Source organism: Leptonotus elevatus, chromosome 22 (assembly GCF_054856555.1).
Source record: "Leptonotus elevatus isolate MCC_2025b chromosome 22, RoL_Lele_1.0, whole genome shotgun sequence".
NCBI classification, from domain to species: Eukaryota; Metazoa; Chordata; class Actinopteri; order Syngnathiformes; family Syngnathidae; genus Leptonotus; species Leptonotus elevatus.
The window spans coordinates 5,704,072-5,720,884 of NC_141260.1; the positions used below are offsets into that span (position 1 = coordinate 5,704,072).

General features: G+C 37.3%; 1 long non-coding RNA gene across 1 annotated transcript; it reads right to left on the reverse strand.

Moving 5' to 3' along the window:
- Positions 1 to 7,131: 7,131 nt before the first annotated feature.
- On the reverse strand, positions 7,132 to 8,146 carry LOC147155445 (uncharacterized). Its single transcript, XR_015092338.1, has 2 exons — positions 7,922 to 8,146; positions 7,132 to 7,841 (listed from the first exon to the last, which is right to left on the reverse strand). It is a non-coding gene; the product is annotated as an uncharacterized LOC147155445 (long non-coding RNA).
- Between the last annotated feature and the right edge of the window lie 8,667 nt (positions 8,147 to 16,813).

Consider the following 16,813-nt stretch of genomic DNA (forward strand, 5'->3'; position numbering starts at 1 on the left):
ACTAGGGTTTTACATGAGGGTTAGGGTTTCAAACTAGGGTTTTACATTAAGGTTAGGGTTTAAAACTAGGGTTTTTAAATTAGGGTTAGAGTTTCAAAGTAGGGTTTTAAACTAGGGTTAGGGTTTCAAAGTAGGGTTTTAAACAAGGGTTGGGGTTTCAAAGTAGGGTTTTAAACTAGGGTTATGGTTTTAAAGTAGGGTTTTAAACTAGGGTTAGGGTTTCAAAATAGGGTTTTAAACTAGGGTGAGGGTTTCAAAGTAGGATTTAAATCTAGGGTTAGGGTTTCAAAGTAGGGTTTTAAACTAGGGTTAGGGTTACAAAGTAGGGTTTAAAACTAGGGTTAGGGTTTTAAAGTAGGGTTTAAAACTAGGGTTAGGGTTTCAAAGTAGGGTTTTAAACTAGGGTTAGGGTTTCAAAGTAGAGTTTTAAATAAGGGTTACGGTTTCAAAGTAGGGTTTCAAACTAGGGTTAGGGTTTCAAAGTAGGGTTTTAAACTAGGGTTAGGGTTTCAAAGTAGGGTTTTAAAGTAAGGTTATGGTTTCAAAGTAGGGGTTACGACTAGGGTTAGGGTTACAAAGTAGGGTTTAAAACTAGGGGTTAGGGTTTCAAAGTAGGGTTTTAAACTAGGGTTAGGGTTTCAAAGTAGGGTTTTAAACTAGGGTAAGGGTTTCAAAGAAGGGTTTTAAACTTGGGGTAGGGTTACAAAGTAGGGTTTTAAACTAGGGTTAGGGTTTCAAAGTAGGGTTTTAAACTAGGGTTAGGGTTTCAAAGTAGGGTTTTAAACTAGGGTTAGGGTTTTAACATAGGGTTTTAAACTAGGGTTAGGAATTCAAAGTAGGGTTTTAAACTAGGGTAAGTGTTACAAAGTAGGGATTTAAACTAGGGTAAGGGTTTCAAAGTAGGGTTTAAAACTAGGGTTAGGGTTTCAAAGAAAGGTTTTAAACTAGGGTCATGGTTTCTAAGTAGGGGTTTAAACTAGGGTTAGGGTTAAAAAGTAGGGTTTTAAACTAGGGTTAGGGTTACAAAGTAGGGTTTTAAACAAGGGTTAGGGTTACAAAGTAGGGTTTTAAACTAGGGTTAGGGTTTCAAAGTAGGGTTTTAAACTAGTGTTAGGGTTTTAAACTAGGGTTAGGGTATCAAAGTAGGGTTTTAAACTAGGGTTATGGTTTTAAAGTAGGGTTTAAAACTAGGAATAGGGTTTTAAACTAGGGTTAGGGTTACAAAGTAGGGTTAAAAACGAGGGTTAGGGTTTCAAAGTAGGGTTTAAAACTAGGGTTAGGGTTTCAAAGAAGGGTTTTAAACTAGGGTTAGGGTTTCAAGCTTGGGTTTAAAATTAGGGTAAGGGGTACAAAATAGGGTTTTAAACGAGAGTTAGGGTTTCAAACTAGGGTTTTACATTAGGGTTAGGGTTTCAAACTAGGTTTTTATATTAGTGTTAGGGTTTCAAACTAGGCTTTTACATTAGGGTTAGGGTTTCAAAGTAGGGTTTTAAACTAGGGTTAGGGTTTCAAAGTAGGGGTTTTAAACTAGGGTTAAGTTTTCAAAGAAGTGTTTTAAACTAGGGTTAGGGTTACAAAGTATGTTTTTAAACTAGGGTTACGGTTTCAAAGTAGGGTTTAAAACTAGGGTTAGGGTTTTAAGCTAGGGTTTTAAACTAGGGTTAGGGTTACTTAGTAGGGTTTTAAACTAGGGTTAGGGTTTTAAAGTAGGGTTTAAAACTAGGGTTAGGGTTTTAAACTAGGGTTTTAAACTAGGGTTAGAGTTACTTAGTAGGGTTTTAAACTAGGGTTAGGGTTTCAAAGTAAGGTTTTAAACTAGGGTTAGGGTTTCAAAATAGGGGTTTGAACTAGGGTTAGGGTTTCAAAGTAGGGTCTTAAACTAAGGTTAGGGTTACAAAGTAGGCTTTAAAACTAGGGTTAGGGTTTCAAAGTAGGGTTTTAAACTAGGGTTAGGGTTTCAAAGAAGGGTTTTAAACTAGGGTTAGGGTTTCAAAGTAGGCTTTTAAACTTGGGTTATGGTTTTAAAGTAGGGTTAGGGTTTTAAACTAGGGTTAGGGTTACAAAGTAGGGTTTAAAACGAGGGTTAGGGTTTCAAAGTAGGGTTTAAAACTAGGGTAAGTGTTTCAAAGTAGGGTTTTAAACTAAGGTTAGGGTTTCAAAGTAGGGTTTCAAACTAGGACGAGGGTTTCAAAGTAAGGTTTAAAACTAGGGTTAGGGTTTCAAAGTAGGGTTTTAAACTAGGGTTAGGGTTTCAAAGTAGGGTTTTAAACTAGGGTTACGGTTACAAAGTAGGGTTTCAAACTAGGGTTAGGGTTTCAAAGAAGGGTTTTAAACTTGGGGTAGGGTTACGAAGTAGGGTTTTAAACTAGGGTTAGGGTTTCAAAGTAGGGTTTTAAACTAGGGTTAGGGTTTCAAGGTAGGCTTTAAATTTAGGGTTAGGGTTACAAAGTAGGGTTTAAAACTAGGGGTTAGGGTTTCAAAGTAGGGTTTTAAACTAGGGTTATGGTTTTAAAGTAGGGTTTAAAACTAGGGTTAGGGTTTAAAACTAGGGTTAGGGTTTTAAACTTGGGTTAGGGTTACAAACTAGGGTTTTAAACTAGAGTTAAGGTTTTAAACTAGGTTTAGGGTTACAAAGTAGGGTTTAAAACTAGGGTTAGGGTTTCAAAGTAGGGTTTAAAACTATGGTTAGTGTTTCAAAGTAGGGTTTTAACTTAGGGTTAGGGTTTCAAAGTAGGGTTTAACATTAGGGTTAGGGTTTAAAACTAGGGTTTTTACATTAGGGTCAGGGTTTAAAACTAGGGTTTATAAATTAGGGTTAGGGTTTCAAAGTAGAGTTTTAAACTAGGGTTAGGGTTTCAAAGTAGGGTTTGAAAGTAGGGTTAGGGTTTCAAAGTAGGGTTTTAAACTAGAGTTAGGGTTACAAAATAGGGTTTTAAACTAGGGTTAGGGTTTAAAACTAGGGTTTTACATTAGGGTTAGGGTTTCAAACTAGGGTTTTATATTAGTGTTAGGGTTTCAAACTAGGCTTTTACATTAGGGTTAGGGTTTCAAACTAGGGTTTTACATTAGGGTTAGGGTTTAAAACTAGGGTTTTACATTAGGGTTAGGGTTTAAAACTAGGGTTTTTAAATTAGGGTCAGAGTTTCAAAGTAGGGTTTTAAACTAGGGTTTGAGTTTCAAAGTAGGGTTTTAAACTAGGGTTAGGGTTTCAAAGTTGGGTTTCAAACTAGGGTTAGGGTTTCAAAGTAGGGTTTTAAACTAGGGTTAGGGTTTCAAAGTAGGGGTTTGAACTAGGGTTAGGGTTTCAAAGTAGGGTCTTAAACTAAGGTTAGGGTTACAAAGTAGGCTTTAAAACTAGGGTTAGGGTTTCAAAGTAGGGGTTTAAACTAGTGTTAGGGTTTCAAAGTAGGGTTTTAAACTAGGGTTATGGTTTTAAAGTAGGGTTTAAAACTAGGGTTAGGGTTTTAAACTAGGGTTAGGGTTACAAAGTAGGGTTTAAAACGAGGGTTAGGGTTTCAAAGTAGGGTTTAAAACTAGGGTTAGTGTTTCAAAGTAGGGTTTAAAACTAGGGTTAGGGTTTTAAAGTAGGGGTTTGAACTAGGGTAAGGGTTTCAAAGTAGGGTTTCATACTAGGGATAGGGTTTCAAAGTAGGGTTTTAAACTAGGGTTAGGGTTTCAAAGAAGGGTTTTAAACTAGGGTTAGGGTTACAAAGTATGGTTTTAAACTAGGGTGAGGGTTTCAAAGTAGGGTTTAAAACTAGGGTTAGGGTTTCAAAGTAGGGTTTTTAACTAGGGTTAGGGTTTCAAAGTAGGGTTTTAAACTAGGGTTAGGGTTTCAAAGTAGGGTTTTAAACTAGGGTTAGGGTTTCAAAGTAGGGTTTTAAACAAGGGTTAGGGTTTCAAAGTAGGGTTTTAAACTAGGGTTAGGGTTACAAAGTAGGGTTTTAAACTAGGGTTAGGTTTTCAAAGTAGGGGTTTGAACTAGGGTTAGGGTTTCAAAGTAGGGTTTTATATTAGTGTAAGGGTTTCAAACTAGGGTTTTATATTAGGGTTAGGGTTTTAAGATAGGGTTTAACATTAGGGTTAGGGTTTAAAACTAGGGTTTTTAAATTAGGGTTAGAGTTTCAAAGTAGGGTTTTAAACTAGGGTTAGGGTTTCAAGTTAGGGTTTTAAACTAGGGTTAAGGTTTCAGAGTAGGGTTTTAAACTAGGGTTATGGTTTTAAAGTAGGGTTTAAAACTAGGGTTAGGGTTTCAAAGTAGGGTTTTAAACTAGGTTTAAGGTTTCAGAGTAGGGTTTTAAACTAGGGTTAGGGTTTCAAAATAGGGTTTTAAACTAGAGTGAGGGTTTCAAAGAAGGATTTAAAACTAGGGTTAGGGTTTCAAATTAGGGTTTTAAACTAGGGTTAGGGTTACAAAGTAGGGTTTTAAACTAGGGTTAGGGTTACAAAGTAGGGTTTTAAACAAGGGTTAGGGTTACAAAGTAGGGTTTTAAACTAGGGTTAGGGTTTCAAAGTAGGGGTTTGAACTAGGGTTAGGGTTTCAAAGTAGGGTTTAAAACTATGGTTAGGGTTTCAAAATAGGGTTTTAAACTAGGGTTAGGGTTTTAATGTAGGGTTTTAAACTAGGGTTAGGGTTTCAAACTAGGGTTTTATATTAGGGTTAGGGTTTCAAACAAGGGTTTTATTTTAGGGTTAGGGTTTCAAAGTAGGGTTTTAAACTAGGGTATGGGTTTCAAAGTAGGGGTTTTTAACTAGGGTTAGGGTTACAAAGTAAGGTTAGGGTTTTAAACTAGGGTTAGGGTTTCAAAGTAGGGGTTTGGATTAGGGTTAGGGTTTCAAGAAGGGTTTTAAACTTGGGGTAGGGTTACAAAGTAGGGTTTTAAACTAGGGTTAGGGTTACAAAGTAGGGTTTAAAACTAGGGGTTAAGTTTTCAAAGTAGGGTTTTAAACTAGGGTTAGGGTTTCAAAGTAGGGTTTTAAACTAGGGTTAGGGTTTCAAAGTAGGGTTTAAAACTAGGGTTAGGGTTTCAAAGTAGGGGTTTAAACTAGGGTTAGGGTTTCAAAGTAGGGTTTGAAACTAGGGTTAGGGTTTCAAAGTAGGGTTTTAAACTAGGGTTAGGGTTACAAAATAGGATTTTAAACTAGGGTTAGGGTTTCAAACTAGGGTTTTACATTAGGGTTAGGGTTTCAAACTAGGGTTTTATATTAGTGTTAGGGTTTCAAACTAGGCTTTTTTATTAGGGTTAGGGTTTAAAACTAGGGTTTAAAATTAACATCTTACAAATTACTTTTATATGTGTATGTGTGCCCTGAGGAAACTGTGGAGACAACATGCGCACAGTCACTGTTTGCGCATCTTGAAGAACTCATCACTATTATAAAAGAAAACATTTACTTTAGCAAAGGAAATGGACAAGTTATAGTATTTAATAATAAACCATAATCAGCAAAAAAAACACAGTAATAGTCACACGCTACAAATTTGGAAAAGAATCAAATAAAAAAAAATTGTGACTGAAAAGTCCTGGCTGTACCTAATCAATTGGCCAAGATGGCCGCTGCCCCGGGTGGGCGGAGGGGAGAGAATCCTTAGTGTACCTAATTATTTGGCCAAGATGGCCGCCGCCCTGGGTGGGCGGAGTGGCGAGAATCCAAGGTGTACCTAATTAATTGGCCAAGATGGCCGCCGCCCTGGGTGGGCGGAGTGGCAAGAATCCAGGGTGTACCTAATGAATTGACCAGAATCCTGGGTGTACCTAATCAATTGGCCAAGATAGTAAAAAAGAAACCAAACCGAAGTAAATCGCGCATTTAGCTAGCGCTGCATTAGTGACGTCACCGGCAAGCGCGAAGGCGCTTCTATCAATTTTATTATTTCTTTAATCTTCAAGTATCTTGCTTTTATATTCTTAGGTTTATTCACGTTTTTACAATTTCCGTCCATTCATTTGTATATTTCAATAACATATTTAATCATTTCTTTCCAATGTTTTACCGTCAAATTTTTTTATCATATAACTTTATTGAACAAATGTCAATGGACAATTTCCAGCCAATCCTGTAGCGTGACATCATCTGTAGGCGACCCCGATACAATCTAGCAGACCGATCACATCCGGTACCGACACCAAACCATGTCTCGAGTCACAGGACACTGTCAGTGCTGATCCACACCACTTTAGGTGAGGATGGCGGCTGCCATACAGATTCGTGTCCAAACCCCCGAACTATCCCTTTAAAGTACATTTCAATTCAGCTATAATTGAGTACATACATACTACAAGACTTATATAGCTTAACAGAAAAAAAGTTACAAACATCTACTGAGAGTTGTTTTATTTTTCGCATTGAGCAGAAGCTTCATTATTTATTTATTTACAGCGCGGTTAGACCCGTGCTGCTCGCAACCCAGACCTACGTGCCCCTAGCGCTTGCCAGCCCTTGTTAAAGTATAACAAAACGTGTGACTTCATTGTTTACATGATTAGCGGATAGCATCAATACAATGTCTGCCTTGCTGAGTTGGAGTCTTCAGGAAGGGGGGTTTAGTAAAATTCTGAGCTAGATACAAATTCCGACATATTCTGTGTACCTTACACGCATCAGTAGTTGTAGCAGAAGCAGTACACCGGTCACCGGAGATTTTTGCAGTGGCGAAAGTGGATGGGAAGGATCGTGGTCTTTATGAAAGTGTGGGATACATGTTCCTCGTACCCTCAGAGCCAACTTTATGGCGAACAACTTCCTGACAGAAGGTGGAGCGGTGAGCGACCTGGCTTCGAATGAGAGCGCGTCATCCAAGATCATAATCATTTGTTTTATGCAAATTATGTTGCTGAATTTTAGTCTTGCAAGGCAACAAAATTACTTTCACAAACAAAGGAAAAACAAATCATAATATATATATATATATATATATATATATATATTTTTTTTTTAAACTATAAATAAATAGATAAAGGGGCACTTTGGGCCAATAACCCCGCCAAGCTCCTTTAGCCATGTTGTGGCTACATTCACCATCGAAACTAAACAAAACATCAAGTAAAATTATAATAAAAATATAAATTTGTTGGGGAATAATATATATAAACATTTTTTTCAGGTAATACCACATGATGTCCAAATACATACATGTTGCTAAAAAGTTATTTATTTATTTATTTTACATAGTTGTGAGACAAACCTGATAGATGCTTCCATGGGTTCTTGGTTGTCTTGTGGATGATACAAACTCCTGTCTTTAAATGTATTTCAAAATAAAAGTCCCACATTGGCTATTTCTTTTTGGTTGCACCACATGATAATTCAATGGGCCTCGTCTGACAAATGCATCTCTCAATGGCCCATGTATTAAAAAAAAAAAATAGCCTTCAACATAAAGGGTTTAAATAATCAAAGAATAACCTCATACCCTCGTACATAAAAAAGACAGTTCAAGCTCAAGGATGGCACAAATTGGATTCACAGCAAACCAAAATTAAGTGCAAAAACTTATTTGTCCAGAAAAATCAACTCACTCAAAATATGAATAATATTCTGGTACTATGTTTGTCCTGCATGTCATTCCAGATCTGAAAAAAAGAAGAAGTTTTTCTCATAGCAATATGCCGGTATACTCTTTTATTGTCAGATTTAGTTGAGCATGCCTTTAAGTCCTCCCTATGTGCATGGCAAGCATACGCCACTCTTGATAAACTGGAACACTTGGCATCTCCTCTGTTGCACATGGAGAAGTTAGAACTCCATCAGGCTAAGGCCAGGATCTGCTGTTGGGTTACCGTTGTATTGATCTCAATTTCGCATTCCGGGCATATTCCACTGGTTAAATCAATGAGGAACTGTGAGAGAACAAACATTCATAATAAGAGCAAGAATGTGTACTTCTTTGCTGGGCGCGTCATGTATTGCATGCACTTACTTGTTGGATGATCTCTGTCACGTTAACTCCCAGGGCATGGATAACCTGAGCTTTTATATGCCCGTACACTGTTGGGCAATACGAAGAAACACAACAACTAAATTACTTATTTCTTTACTCTTTAGTTGAACGTGACTTGCTTTAGTCCACAACAAAATTATGCATAATGTCGATGGAAAACTGCTGTTTTTCTCTTTGAGTGGCAATATTATGTCATCAGCCCAATTAAAGTGATATCTAGACTACTACAACCATTAAGTGGAATAACATCGAGACGCTTCTGAGTCTGTTGGTGAGTTTTCACAGCATTTTCTCACAGCGCATGAGTGATAGCAACCATTTGTGCTTTGCTGGCATCTACTGGTGAAGGCACAGCAATGCTAGTTGTTTTTGATGAACAAGTAGAACGGAGGACGGAGTAAGGTAAAGGAGCCTCCCCTACCTGCCTCTGACCGCAAGTCCCTGATAATAATACATGCTAAAATTATAGTTGTAATGTAGCTAGCTAGCCGTAAATTCTTGAAACGATATTATGAATCAACTACAACAAAAGTTTGGCTGCGCTGTAACGAATTGACTCTAGAATTTACAAGAAATAAGTGGCAAAAAAGTTGCCAGCTAATTCTTGTAAAATCTCAGTACATTATTGCCTTTTTTACAAGCATTTACTGTATATAAATTAGTTACTGTATTTACTTTTACAGCAATTCACTATAATCTAGTTTACAACCGTTTCCTTTATTCTACATCATTTACTTATTTGATTTAAATACACAAATACAGTATGTCGTAGTAAAATCATCCATTCATTTTCTTAACCACTTATTCGTGCGTAGAGCAAGAATCGATGGGGACGGGTTACTAATAAGCCATGGCTTCTACCCGTCAGCCCTTCTTTCGTATGTCATTGTTACAAATGATATGATGTGATCGATGTAACCTGTAATAATGTGTTCGAAAGGAAAAAATGAATAAAACAAAACAAACAAAAATATATTATGAACCAACTGAAACAGTTATTTGGAAAATTCTGACTCCTTTGGCTGGATGCAGTTGAGTACTTAATGTTTGAGCTTCCCATGTACAATAGATCATTTTCTGGTGTACAATGTGCTAACGACTTAGGTTATGCGATAATGACAACGGTTGTGAGGTAGATATTAGTTAGTGGCAGCCAGATGAACTGCTAATAATCCATCTACTGTAGTAATAACGTAGCCATCCGGCTTCATCTAAGACTTTGAGAAAGACAATAACTGAAGTATTTTGGCTGGGGACAGTGTGCAATTGAGGGTTTGAGCTTCCCTTGTAGATAGCAGTTGTGGTGTACAATGTGCAAAGTGTAGGTTTGGTGACTTACTTGCATCTGAAAAGTAAATAAAAGAGAAAAACATTATTTATTCCATTATACTTGAGGAATATACAGTATTACCTTGTCTATACATGAGTATTTGGAGGGAAAAAAACGACTTAGGTTATGAGATAATGACAACGGTTGTGAGGTAGATATTAGTTAGTGGCAGCCAGATGAACTGCTAATAATCCATCTGTTCACCGTAGTTATAACGTATAGCTAACCTAGGCTCCAATTAATGGTTAGACTACATCAGATTTCACATTAGACCTTTAGGCATTCGCAAATGGGTGTGTTTAGCTTCCCTTGCAAATCATTATTCTGGTGCGCAATGTGCAAAGAGGTGTGGGAGGTTACCTGGGGCGTTAGTAGCTGAAAAGTAAATAAAAGAGAAAAGCATGTTATTTATTTCATTATACTAAAGGAATGTACAGCATTACTTTGTTTATCTATACATTAGGTGAAAACAAGTGAAAATGTCTTTGGTTATAAGATAATGACAAAGGTTATGAGGTGGATATTAGCTGTTTTTGTTTAATAAATATCTGCCTTGGCCTCAAACTCCTATCTCTGCGTCTGAGTCCTAAATCTGCCACGTCGTGTCATGAACTGCGAGTAATGCATCTACTGTAGTAATAATGTAACTAGGCTTAAACTATTAGTAAATTATGCAACAGCTACAACAGGCTTCATCTAAGACATTGAGAGACAATAATTAAAGTCTTTTGGCTGGGGACAGTGTGCACTTGAGGGTTTGAGCTTCCCTTGTAGATATTGTTCTAGTGTAGAATGTGCAAAGTTTAAGTAACGTAAAATGTATTCAATTTTAGTTTATGAATGTAAAGTGTTTCCTAATCTATACATTGGGTTTTTGGTGAGAAAAAAAGTGAAACCAACTGTATCTATGGGATAATGGAAAACATGAGGTGGATATTAGCTAGTGGCGAGGATGGATGAACTGCTAACAATGCATCCTTAAACTGTAGTTTTAATGTAACTAGGCTGAAATTATTGGTAAGATATGCAGCAGCTACAACCGGTTTCATCTAAGACCTAGACATTCACTAAAGACTTTTGGCTGAATGCATTTGGACAGTTGTGTGTTTGAACTTCCATTGTCGGTGTTTTTTATGGTGTACAATGTGCAAAGTATAGATGTGGAAGGTTACCGATCCGAAAAGAGAAAAACATGTTAAATATCCCAGTTTTATTTTTGTATAGTAGGGATGGGATGAGAATTCGTAATACGAGAATTTGCGGGATTAGAATGACACGAGATTTATCATCCTGCAAAGCACGAGATGTATTTTTTTCCGAGGCATAAATCTGCTTATTTGTGACAAAAGTGTGCTAATTGGTTAAGAAAAAAATTAAATAAATACAAATTTAGATATTCATATATTCAAATTCTACACTTATTTTCCTTTAAAATGATTTAAATACATGGGCGTACCTAAAAAATATACAAAGTTACACCAATTTTAATGTTGGCACGATGAAATTTGTTTAAAAAAAATTGAATAATCGATATTGAATCGATTTTCCTTTTTGAGCCTGATATCGATTCATAAAACCATGAATCAATTATTTTAAGAAAATATAATTTTCAAGGCCATTTTTTAGGTATCTTACTGTTTTCTTGGAAAGTTTTTGTAACCCACTCAAGTTGTACACTTCACTTGTTTCATATTGTTCACATTAATTTAAAAGTCTTTTTTTACATTTATGAAAGACCTAATTGGTTGAACTTTGAGTCCATTCAGAATCTTTATTTAGAATTATTAAATTAGAATTATGGAAATATTTTCATCAATGTTTGTGTAACACTTAAGTGATTAAAACTTGTGTTACTTTCATTAAACTAAATCATTTAACCAGTTACGACCTCAAAATAATTTAATTTGAAAGTTGTTTGTGGCGTTTTTAATCATTCCCTTGATTTTTAAGAAGAATTGATGTTCCATAATTAAGCAATATTGATTGAATCGAAGCGGATCGAATTGGGAAAAATCTAAATCGAATCGAACTGAACTCCTGTGAATCGAAATCAAATCGATTGAGGAAATTAGAATCGATACCCAGCCCTATTACATTATGTACAATATATACATTACATACAATACATTATTACATTAGCCTACATTATTACATACAATGTATTTAACAACTTTTATACTAGTCTGTCACTCTGCTCTGGTGGAAACTGCTTGGCTTCTCGCTTGAGTTTCACCCTCGCCAATGTGAAATGCTTTAGCTCATGAATCCATTCATTTAAATTAAAAGTAGAAATATATTTGTTTAAGAAAGAGATCCCAGAATTGGAGATTATCACTGTTTGGATTACAAACCTTCGCCCCGGACTGATGACATTTAGCTGTTCTACTCCAATGTTGGATGCCGTTGTTATGATGTGTGTCTTCTGTTCACTTTCATGCTGAAGGGTCACATTATGGTGTATTTTTATTTATTTTTTTACTTTTTTTTGGTTTCCATTAATATAAATTATTTGTTAAGTGACGTTAGAGGCGAGGAACTCTTGGTTATTTTGAGGCAGGTTTCCGAGACGGGCTACTAGCTAAAAACACGTTGCCCAAATTGTTCCAATAATGACTTATTTTCATTCATTTCTATTACAAATTTAACTTTGATGATGCTGGGAAATAATAATAGAGACATTAAGGAAGCTATTTTTTGGAAATTTTCAAAATCGACATTTTTGTCTAAACTATCTTTTTTTTTTTTTTTTTTTGCCCCAAACTCAAAACTAATGGCACCGTCATGCGGACCCTTTTTTTTTTGGAGCAGGTCACATTTAGCGTACACTGTCAGGAAGACAGTCGCAGCAACTTTTTTATGACGGTGTGAGAAGGCCATCTTCAAAATAAACCTTACTATACCAATAATATATGGACATCAATGCCTTGCTAGGCTCTTATTTTGAAGTTATTCTCGGCAGCGTGTCACGGCCTATGACGACTTGACTCGTCGTTGCCTTGAACTGGAAGATTTATATTAGCCATCTTTTTGTTACAAATCTCATCTCATTCTCGTGGACTCATTCTTGTGAGACATCTGGTCTCGTGGGATTTCTGTCTCGTCCCATGCCTAGTGTACAGTATTACGTTATCTATACATTAGGTATTTGGTGAAAGAAAAAGAGAATAATTGTAAAACGTGGTGTATTGGATATCAGCTGGTGGCAGGTGTAGGCTGATGAATATTGCATCCTTATACTGTAGTTATAACGTAGCTCGGCTCAAATTATTGGTTAGACATTATGCAGCAACTACAGCAATCAGTTTATGTCTTGCCATGTCAAGCCCCACTCTGGGTCTGGACTTTGTTCTGTTTTGTTCTTTTTGACCTGTGCCTAGTTTGCCTCCTTGTTTTTGCTCGATTAAAATAAACCTTTTTTTGGAGCTCGCCTGTGCCTCCTCATCTCTGCTGCCCGGCGTTTGGGTCCTCAAACACCACCCTCGTGACAAGATGATGGTCATCCATATTTGTTTTCATCAGCGCACACTGCGTGTGTTGGTGTGTGCGCTTTCCAAAGTATCCCGAAGAGGACTGGTACCGTGCTTCTTAGTTCCGCATTATTTTCAACGTTCTGTACTATATTAACCTTTGATTCACCAAATGTCAAAAGCCGTCATGACGTTAACACTAGGGGTGGGAAAATTTCAGATTCTTTCTGATTCAGACGGGGACAAATCTGAATTGATCCACAAACGTCCAAATTTCCATTATTAGACCAGTTTAAGGGGGCAACTGCGCTGCGTGCAGCTGCAAGGTTCAATAATGCGGATTGTGTCATACAACACTCGCGGGTTGCGAGTAGGACATACTGCTACATACAGGACAGGCTGTCTGGTAGTGGATGCGCTGCTTGACCAATTGTATGTGTTTTTTGCACATCAACATAAAAAAATAAATACATATAAAAAGATAAAAATTGTAATTCAAACATCCACTTTTTTAACCACTAAAAAGAACCAACCATTGTCTAATTCATATCTTTGTTTTCAGTGTTAAGGGAGTGACACATTTTAATTACTATGCATTTAAAATGATGTGATGAATCTGTTATTTTAATTTCAGCAATTATCACCTGTCTAAATTATTCAACACAGACAAATCTTTACAAGTGATGAAATGTTTCTACAAAATATCCAGTATTATATATTTTATTATTGGCTACATTGTACATGTCACTGATTTTTTTTTTTTAAGTATATTGAACATAAAACAATCTAGTTAAATGAACCTTCCAATTTGAATTTGTTGATTTACACCATTAACCAAATTTTATTAACATCTTACAAATTCCTTTTATATGTCTATGTGTGCCCTGAGGAAACTGTGGAGACAACATGCGCACAGTCACTGTTTGTGCATCTTGAAGAACTCATCAATATTATAAAAGAAAACATTTATTTTAGCAAAGGAAATGGACAATTTTTAGTATTAAATAATAAACCATAATCAGCAAAAAACACAGTAATAGTCACGCTACAAATTTGGAAAATAATCAAATAAAAACATTTTGTGACTGAAAAGTCCTGGCTGTACCTAATCAATTGGCCAAGATGGCCGCCGCCCTCGGCGAGCGGAGTGGCGAGAATCCTCGTCATACCTAATCAATTGGCCAAGATGGCCGCCGCCCCGGGTGGGCAGAGGGGAGAGAATCCTTGGTGTACCTAATTAATTGGCCAAGATGGCCGCCGCCCTGGGTGGGCGGAGTGGCGAGAATCCAGGGTGTACCTAATTAATTGACCAGAATCCTGGGTGTACCTAATCAATTGGCCAAGATAGTAGTAGTAGTAATAGTATTTGCAATAGTAGTAGTCGTATATAGGCCAAGCCTTGAGTACACCAAGAAAAAAAGGGGCTGAGTTGAGCTCAACAGTGAGAGATGATTGGCTGAGGCAGTTGCTATGCAAAAACGACAGATCATTCACGCACACACATTTGATTTTAACTTGTTGCGAGACGTCACGCACCCACATTCCATTGATTTTGTATAGGACACGCTCACCTCAAACAAAAGCCTCTCACGACCTAACGGTTGAAGATGCAGATTCCAGAAATGGCTCGTTAGAACGGCAAGGGTTTGGGGAACGCGAGCATGTTCTCAGTTTTTTAATCGGATGAAAAATGACCAACTTAGGAGCAGGTTGAAAACTTATGATTGATCGAAAATGAAGAGGGAAAAACGGCGAAAATAACATTGAAAAGAGATCGAAATAGTCCGACTTCTCCTCGCTTAAAGTGAAAATAAAGGTACTAAATGACACCTTAGCCAAATAAAACTTAGTTTTTCAGAAAGCAGAGGCTTGTGGCTACAAAATGTGCCAATTTGATGTCTAGTGAGCAAAGATTGTGGCCATGGTGACGAGTTGAAGTGAAACTTTTGGAAATATATTTTTTGGTTCCCGTCACTGAAGCCTTAATTAGTCACACTCTAAATAGGCGACTTTCACCCTTTGCTCACTGTCTTTGAACCCGCACAGGGGGGAGAGCTTTCATTCCTTAATTTTTTTTTTGACACTGAGCTAAAGATGACAAAAATTCCAACAAAATGAGCTAAAATTCATATCGGTCGGTCAACGTATGTGCGCGCAGCGTGTCTTGGAAAAAGGTGCTTGATTGGAGTTGATCTCTTTCGGATTCCCATTCATTCCTATGGGACTTTATTTGGGAGTTTTTTGGGAATAGCGTCCCCATGGTAACTGGGAATTCCCTTGCGGAAAAATCGGTGGAAGATTAAAAAAAATAATAAAAAGAAGAAGAAGAATAATACTAGAAAAATTTTGAATGGGCCTGCTGACTCTTGCAAGGTGGAAAGATGCATGCTCTGAACTGTTTGCCAAATGTTGGTGTACTTTACCTCTCAATTTGTGTCAGCAGAAATAGAGTTCAGGACAATTTGTAATAACTGCAGTTATTACATGTGTAATGGCTTCCCTTATGTCTTGATTGACATTTTAGTCATATCAAAAGGGAATCAGTTTAATTTCTTGCTTATAGTGTAAGTGATTAACTAAAATATAAAATGCAATATACTGTATCATGGAGCAAATACAGTATGAATGCAGTGTTTAAATTTGACATTGCATATTAAAAGGCATGTTGGTGCTGATCAATATTGCAGGAATATTACTCCAAAGTACATGTAAAACGGCTCTTAAAAGAGCCGTTTTGGGTCTTTGTTACACAGCATCTTCATCTTTTCCTGAGCACACAAAGGAACAAGTTGTTAGAAAATAGGCAGCAAAACTGAACAGTTAAAACTTAATCTAAATACTCATCCAATACACATGTGACGGTTTTTCAGTGAGGAATCCTGTAGAATAAATCATTTTGGTCTACGTTTGCGGGATCCCTTTTTTCATCTTTTCTCTCCACCAGTTGTACCGGACATAACAACCTTGATATCCTTGGCCATGTCAAGTAGCGCCCCTTGCTGCGCTCCATCCACCTGTATTGCATGTGAAAATGAAAAATGAGTGTTCAATGTTTGCCTAGATCAATTCAGTAATCAATCATCACTTACCCTCGCAGTTCATCCCTTACCATCGCAGTACCTCACTGACACCAACACTTTTCATTGTGTTGTAGTCACAATCACAATAAGGACAAACAAAACATTCAAGTCCAAATGCACGATGTCCTGCTAACAGAAAAGCACACTGATTAAAAGTACCGTCATACAACACTGCTCAAAATAAGGGAGCGCTTAAATGGCATATCCCATGTCTTAAATTCAATTTAAAGCTCAATAAGTTTAGAACTAACTAAATGATAAATATGTCTACAAAAAAAATGATTGGCCGCTCTGATTTTGAGTGTAGTTCTGTTATGACACCAATTTTGAACGAGCAAAGGATTTAACTTTTCAGCCTTTACAATTTAAAGTACAGTATCCCCCTCTTTTGAGCAGTGGTATGAAAGGCTCAATAACATTTGCAAAAGCACACTTGTGAAAATGGTGCCCTTGCGATCGACAATGAGCTGACACAAGAAGTTAACACACAGTAGACCGGACTGTGGTAACTGTAATAAGTGTGCAGAACGCCTGATTGAACACAACAATCTGGGTGAGATATGTAAATGTGATCAATCAGTGTCTGCTTTCCAGTTGTGGCCTGGGTGATCAGCTGTGAAAAGCGTCTGGACTGAAACAAGTCCAGAATGGATTTCTTTCCCTTTGAAAGCAAATCCTCATTAAAGTCTCCGCAAACAACAATAGGCTGGCAGTCCATCACGGCCAAGGCATCCAAGAGACTTCCAAGGTTTGGAAGAAATGTGCCAAGACTCAGGTTGGGTGGCCTGTAGACCGTAGCTATCAAAGCCTGGACGGGAGCGTCAACCCTGATGACAGCAAATTCCAGGTCAACCACATTCTGAATAAACCGACGGGGCTCCGCTCGAAGACAATCGCGATAATAGACTGCGACTCCGCCACCCTCTTTTTGGGCCATGTCCAGTCTATTTGAATACGAAACTTGTCTGTTGCGCACAAAAGTGCTGCATGCCTC